The sequence below is a fragment of the Triturus cristatus genome, chromosome 3_1, assembly GCF_964204655.1.
Source record: "Triturus cristatus chromosome 3_1, aTriCri1.1, whole genome shotgun sequence".
Classification (NCBI taxonomy): Eukaryota; Metazoa; Chordata; class Amphibia; order Caudata; family Salamandridae; genus Triturus; species Triturus cristatus.
In genome coordinates, this window is record NC_140583.1 from 483027584 (window position 1) to 483035668 (window position 8085).

Sequence of the window (8085 nt, forward strand, 5' to 3'; positions counted from 1 at the left end):
GCACCATGCTGGAAGCTCAACACAATACTGACATTGAAAAACTGAAGGACCTTGAAAACCGATCAAGAGGAGAAAATCTTCGCCTCCGAGGCCGAAGCGAAGAGATTCTAGACCCCGATCTGGAAATGTTTGTGGTGGGAATGCTCCCTTCCCTCTTGGTGGATAGCCACCCCAAAGTAACGATTGCCAAAGTAATTTCCGCAGGCCCAAATCTACCCTCCCAACAGCAGTGTCCCAGCAATGTGCTCATCAAGTTCCACTACTAGTCAGGAAAGGTCCTTCAGTATGCTAGGAAAGTAGGAGAAGTTAGCTTTCGAACTACTCATGCACAGTTTTCCAGGACCTCTCCTAACTCACGCTGCAGAGACCTGCCCATAACTCAAGCTATGGGCTGTTGGCATATGCTACAGATGGACGTACACTTTGGACAACAAGCACCAAACCGTCCCAGATGTCCAGAAGGTGATATACCTTTTTTTAAATTGATGTCACGCCCTGCAGCTCACAACCTGGGGGCACTACGCCAGGCCACTTGTTTGAGCAGTGGGACGCTCAATGCTGATCAATGCCATGAAAAGGACTTTACCAGCTCAGTGGTTCATAACTGCCAGTAGGGAAACAGCTAGGATATCTGCTGATAGCGACATGTTGCCCTAGCTGCCTGAAGAAGGGCTGATGGACCTACCCATCTAACACCCTAGAAGATCAAGAAAGGCTCTGGTGGGCCAGATACACAGCCATGAGGCATAATCTGACAAAGACAGCTGGCATGCCTGTGAACATAACCCTAACAGACAACCCCGCCCACTCCCTGCAGAGTGGACTAGTGTCTCCGGAGGCTTGAGGGCTGACAAGGCTTATTAATGATGCCCTATTACTACTGTGACATAAATAAAATACAAGGTGGGTGAGAAGATGAGAAACGTTGCCATCCGGAGCCGAATCTTTGACACAGACACCAGCGCGCTTGCATAGGAGCTGGCTGAGCGGGCGCAGAAGGAGGACCTACAGAACTCCCCGGCAAACTGGTACTGTCGGCCCAGAGTTGTTTGGCTCCCAGGTAGGCTAGTTCAGAGATGGACCTCCTGCCCCCACTTCCACCTCCTACCCCTCGCCCACTGGCCTGTAAGAGCGACCCATTGTCACTCTAAGTGGTTTGTCATTTATGTTCTTGCATTCCTTGTTCATTATTGTTAATTTGTATGTTTGAAAATGTTACAGGGGGAATGCTAAACGGGGGGCAGGGGGGAATCTCCATTGCGTGAACCAATCCAACCAACTTTGATGGACCCAGTGCTGGTCTGCCATTAACTGGGACCAATGATGCACCTTATTTCACTTAATACTCAAGAGCTGAACTCGCAGAACAAGCGAGGAGCCACTTGGCGTGCATTCCAGGAGTCTAATCCAGATATTTTATGCCTTCAGGAAACTCACTTTACGCGCAGAGAAAAATAAAACCCATAGCGTACCCCATAATCTACCACTCTACAGCCAGTTCTAAACAAAGAGGAAGAGAGATATACTTAGGACGCATCCTCCCCATGACAGTCACACAGACCCACGCTGACAGGGAGGTGAGATATCTTGTTTTGGTGGGGCCGCTGTGTGGTCGACTTCTTACTGTGGTTACAATCTATGCCCAAGATTCATTCGACGTTGACTTGGAGAAACTTATCGGATTAGCCAGAGGTAACATCATTCTCACTGGGGACTTTAACATGGTGTGAAATCCGTGTACTGACAGGGAGAGAGGGCATGATGCTCACACAGAAGCCTTTTCCAAAAGACTGAAAACAAGGATTGATATCTTGGGCCTAAGGGACGCCTGGTAGGAGTTAAATACAACAACCAAGGCTTTCACCTTCTATTCCCACATTCACTGTATACAATTGCGGAATGATTACATACTACTGAGCAATGCACTTGTGGGCCTGACCCGAGCAGCAGAAATTGGTCTCATCTTGATGTTGGACCATGCACCAGTCATGGCCCAGCTAGAGATGAGATTTCGGAGACCTCCTGAAAACTGGAGGGTTTACCCCTCCCTACTTAGAGAGCCAGTCATTAAACATGAAATAGCCCACCAGATTGATGAACATTTTTAACACAATGAGTGAGGGGTTGTCGCCATCTCGGTATGGGATGCAATAAGAGCAGTTATCAGAGGCCATTTTGTAGCATTAGCCACTGATTGTAAGCAGCTTCGATGACTAGAAGTACAGAAACTTGAGAAAGAAATGTGAGAGCTGGAACAAAAATGGCTGCAGCAGCCATCGCGCCAAACTACTCTGACGTTAACAGTGGCCAGAGGGCAATTGTGCATGCATTGTAATAGCAAAGCAGAATGCACCATACTCCACCTCAAGAACTGAGTTCTTAACAGTGGACAAAGTGATCACTCCCTTAACCTGACTTCTTTTTGGGAAACCTCTATAGAGGAACACTCCCTGCACGGCAGAGAAAGAGGGCTTCCTAGACCGGATACAGCTGTCGACCCATACAAATGTCCTAAGGGAATCGCCGGAGGATTTGATTCTCCCCGGGAAGTCCGATTAAACCCAATAAGACTCTTTGACCCTATGTCTTACGACTCCGTTCTATAAAATATACTCTTCTAAGTTAATTCCGAAATTCATGGCTCTATTTAACCACTGTGCTGCAGCAGAAGCTGTAACCCAAACAACGAGAGAGGCAGTGGTGACAGTAATCCTTAAATCAAATAAAGATACTAAGTATTGTGCCTCATATCGGTCGATAGCCCTATTGAATACCTATGCTAAGCTTTACACAAAGATCCTTGTGACCTGAATGAGGTACTCCCTACCCTGATACACCTCTATTAGAGTGGTTTCATTCAGGGATGCCAGGCCCATAACAGCATACGAACAGCCTGATAGAGAAGGCCTCTGTCACACTTATAGCAGCAATACTATTTTCACTGGATGCAGAGAAGGATTTCGATAGAGTGGATTGGTCATCATTACAGCTCATTTTTCAGTTCCTCCGGATGATATTCTCCAGCTGCCCCGAACGCGGCAGCCAGTGTCACTTTGAATGGGCATCTATCACGATCATTCCAGCTGACTAGACACACCAAGCAGGAATGTCCCTTGTCACAATTCCTTTTTGCCCTATTCATACAACCATTTGCCTAATTCAGTAGACAGACGCAGTAACAGGAATCCAATTCGGACCACAAAAATTGAAAATATCCCTGTACGCCGATGATGTTCTTCTGACACTGGGAGCCCCAGACACATCAATCCCAGCTGTGGTGAACCTCCTAGAGGGGTCCGAGAGTGTTTCTAGATTCAAGATCAGCTGCGATAAAGCTGAAATACTCAATGTAACCCTCACAACAGAAGAGGCAGAAAGACTGTCGGACCCGCTTTCGGTACTCGTGGGGCCAAATCCTCAATTAAATATTTGGGAGGCCACCTCACCCACACTGTGAGGGACCTCTATGCTCCCAACTACCCGCCTCTGGTCACTGCCATCATGAAAGACCTCCAGGCCTGTATACATCTAATGTTCTCATGGTTCAGTCACATCAAAGCAATTAAAATTAACGTACTGCCACGCCTCCTATACATTTTTCAGGCCCTTTCAATATGGGTGGGTCCCCTTATCTCCAATATAACTATGCCAGTTAATGACATTTATCTGGAGGGGTGGTGCACCGAGGCTTCTGCAGAAACGTATGACCCATTTGTGAGCAATAAGGGGGGTAGTCTCAAGCATCTCACATTATTTTGCAGCCGCACAACCTTGGATGTTACTGGACTGGTCCACTATGCTCTCTGAGAAAAACTGGCAGAAGATGGACCATGCCATAGTAGAGAGACCCCCATTGGCCCTAGAGTGGCTGGAGAAATGACACAGACCCCCTAAATGCCTATATTACTACCCCATTAGCCAATACATCAAAGGTGTCACGTAGATATGTATACAAGCCAGCCTAGTGGCTTACCCCTCTCCCTATATTCAGGATCACTGGAATTATATGGGAGGGGTGGGTCAAATTATGTGGCAGGGTCGAGTAAATTATCCAGTAAGAAAAGGCAAATTATTCGGCATTGAGCAGCACGTTTTGTGATTAGTATTACTTCATTATTTTGTAATTGTTACACTTGTTACTGTCTGGTCATTGGTTGCACCTTATTAGTACCCGTTTAAAACACACATACAGTAATAAGCTACAGAATGGTGATCAGTCAACCTTTGCAAAAGATCTTCCACTGCGTGCAGGACACATTGCTGTGCGTTTACTTACTTTTAAACTAAACACAATTTTTTTTGTTAAAATATGCAGCAGATGATGGATTATGAGGCAAATGCACAAATCTACAATTATGTGAAAATCGCTGCAGCTGTACAATTACATAATTCCAGTAACCTTGCTTATACCTCTATCCATTATAACCAGGCGTTCACTCCTGCCCTCAAGGGCAGTGCCTTTCAGATGTAGAAAAGGTGGTTGCACAATGATTGCGGACATGTATGATACCCTCACACCAAAGACGTTGTGCAATGTGTGGCCACATACTGCATTCCCAAAACTGAACGACTACACTACACACAAATAAGACATTGGGTCACTCAACCACACATCCGGGCGAGAGCCACAAGAGCTCCAACCCTATTGGAACAATAGTTCCCTAAATTACTCAGCATACCAGGCACCAGACGCTATACAAGCTTCTTTTGGTGCACGACACCCCTCAATCTTAGCAACACAATAGAGATTGGGTAAAGTATACAAAAAAGTGATAGATGGAATGCTTGAAGTAATCTCAGCCACTTGTAATTACTTGGGCTGCATCCCAATCCATTGTTATTTTGCACACCATGTCCCCTCAGTTTGGACCCAGCTATGTGCAAACAGTCTTGACCCTGCTCCAGTCGGAATACTCCAGCCCAAACTGTCATGCCAGGTCCTCCCTGAACTGGAACACCAGCAACCAAGGACCGGTTCCGCCCTAGTTATAGACTCATCAGTTGGGTACAGCTTGGTTCCAGTATGCACGAGTCCCAGGTCTGGGCACACTGATAACACTTAGGGTGACACACTAAAGTATACAACAAGCATTTGCAATGCAATAGGTCTCGCATTTCAGTTTGTGCTATTGGCATTGTAAATGACAATGCTTTTTATTCATTTGTTTTAAAAACCTGCAAGCGGTGCATAAACGAGCACTTTGTACATATAGTCCTTGCTTACGAGAAGCATGGCTGGCAGTAAAAGAGACTGCCAGCCTTGCTGCTCGTAAGCAAGGACTATAAGTACAAAGAGCTTTTTTTTTGTTTGTTTGTTTTTTTGTTTTTTTTATTATCGTTTACAGTAACAATATAACAAAAAAGCTGGTTACACTTGTTAATGTCTATTATCATATTATTTCCATTGTAGGTCATATACACAGGTAATGCAGTGTCAAGAGTTGCCGTATTTTATATTTTAGATTATCAAAACGTCTGGATCACCGATCCCGGCCATTGATCTGTCCCTTTACCAGACTCCGTGGGCTAATTGCTCAAGTCTGGATCCGAATCTTCTGCTGGAGGGGCACAGATGTTACACCTAAATGAATTCCACTTGCCCCACACCCGCTCACACTTTTTGGGACACACTCTGTGGTTAAAAACTGCTTTTTCGGCCACCATTGAGCTATCCATATCTTGACACAAGCGTCGCTGCTGGGGGGCTGCTGGCACGCCCCAGTGTTGTGCGATATTGCATTTTGCCAATGTGATCCCCAGGGTTGCCCAGTCCTGTGCTGCGTTATTTAGGTCAGTTGGTTCCCATATATTGAGGAGACAAATTTTTGGTTCAGGGGGAACCTTAAAGCCACACACCCGAGTAATTATGTTATGTGGGGACATTCCAAGAACGTGTGGTAGAATGTGCCCCTTGTCCCACATCCCCGCAGACAGAGAGGGGTCTCAGCTCGGCCGATTTTGTGGAGCATGGTTCTAGTGTAGTACGTCCTATGTAGGATTTTCAGTTGCACCAACCGTAATTGGGACGGCATCGCCACCTCCCTTGGGGACGCCAATGCTTCTTGCCAGTCCTGGTTGTCCATGTCTCCAAGGTCTGCCCGCCATTTGTCTCGTAAGGCTAGCGTGGGATATTTCTGATTATTAATAAGTTTACGGTAGGTGAGAGAAATGGCCCTCTTAGTGAGATGGTCTGTAAGGAGACGGTCCTCGAGTGGGGATGATTCGGGGAGAACGGTTCTTCTAGGTATGGCCCTCGTAAGTGCATGTTGGATTTGTGTGTAGGGAAATAGTTCTGTGTCAGCCATTTGATATGTCGTTTGTAGTTGAGCGAAAAGCCACCACGCCTCCCTTTTTCCAGAGGTCCCCGATTCTCGAGATACCACTAAGATCCCACTGTGCAAACCCTTTACTGTTGCGGAGCGTTCCAAGTTTTGGTGTATCCCACAATGGTGTGAGTCGTGTGAGGATTCCCTCCCATCCGAGCGCCCGCATTGTATTGTATGCGCAGTGGGACCCATCCATGCATCTTTTTTGTTCTTGTGGTAAAGCGCCATCAGGGGTCCTTCGGTCCCGAGAGCATGCCGGTCGAGCCGGAGAGCCGGTTCCTCCTGTGGGGCATGAAGCCATTGGTTCACTATAATAAGTTGTGATGCCAAGTAATACAGCTGTATGCTGGGCAAGGCTATTCCACCATCGTACCACCTTCTAATTAGTTTGGATAGGGCTATGCGGGGTGGGGTTTCCACCCCAGAGGAGCAGTCCCACCTCAACCTCAATTGCCTTAAAGTAAGAGTCCGGGACCAGGGTGGGTGTATTTTGCAGAGTGTATAGGAACCGCGGGAGAGCCATGATTTTAAATAAGGCTGCACGGCCCACAAGGGTCAGGGGTAGTGTATGCCAGTGTTTTACGTCGTTCTTTAATCTCCGGAGGGGGAGCATAAGATTTCTCTCGTAAAATTGAGCAGGATCAGGGGTAATATGGATACCCAGGTATTTAAAGCCGTCTTTCCCCAGCTGTATCGTTACTCCCCTGGGTAGACGCGGAGGGGAACCATGAAGGACAAACAGAACCGACTTCGCCCAGTTAATCATGTAACCCAAATATTTGCCATAGTCAGCACAGATGTCTAGTAGACAATTAATGGAGCGGCTGGGGGAGGACATCTATAGTAATATATCATCTGCGTAGAGTGATATACAGTCTTCCCACCCCTATGTCCATCTCAATCCTCGTATCACTGGGTCGCATCGTATCCAAGTCGAGAGGGGCTCGAGCACTAGGGCGAATAGGAGCGGGGACAAGGGACATCCCTGTCTGGTCCCGCACCCTAAAGGGAAGTCCTCAGAGATGCGCCCATTGACCACAACATGTGCCAAGGGTTGTGTATATAATAGCCGGACCCATGCACGAAAATTGGGCCCAAAGCCAAAGTGCTGCTGCACTGCGAACATGAAGGGCCATTCCACCTGATCAAAGGCCATACTGGCATCCAGTGATAGAATGACTGCCTCCTCTCGGATGTTAGACATTCGAGCCATCACCCCGTGGAGCCGTCTTAGGTTCATTGCCGTGTTGCGGCCAGGCATAAACCCGGACTGATCCGGGTGGACAAGGGACGCGAGGTGTTGTTGAAGCCTAGTGGCAAGTACTTTCGCTAAGATTTTTGCCTCCGCATTGAGGAGTGAAATAGGACGGTAGGAGGTACAATCCTGAGGGGGCTTGCCAGGTTTCGGGATCGTCACGAAGGTCGCTATCCTCTGATCCCTGGGCAGCATTCCCCTATCCAGACTGTCTTCGTACATTTTCAATAAGTGGGGTCCCAGTCTGTTCGCATCAGTTTTGTAGAATTCCACCGGGATGCCGTTGGGACCTAGGTCTTTGCCTGATTGTAGACCCCTAAGTGCAGCGATAATTTCATCCACCGTAAATGGCTCGTCTAATGTGTCGGCGTCTCGGGGCGTCAAAGTGGGCGACCAAATGTCTCTGAGAAAGTCTAAATTCTCCGCCACTGTGGCGTTTGTGGATGGTGTGTAGATTGCCTCCTAGTGTCTTGCAAAGGCTGTCACTATGTCTTGAGGGTCCGT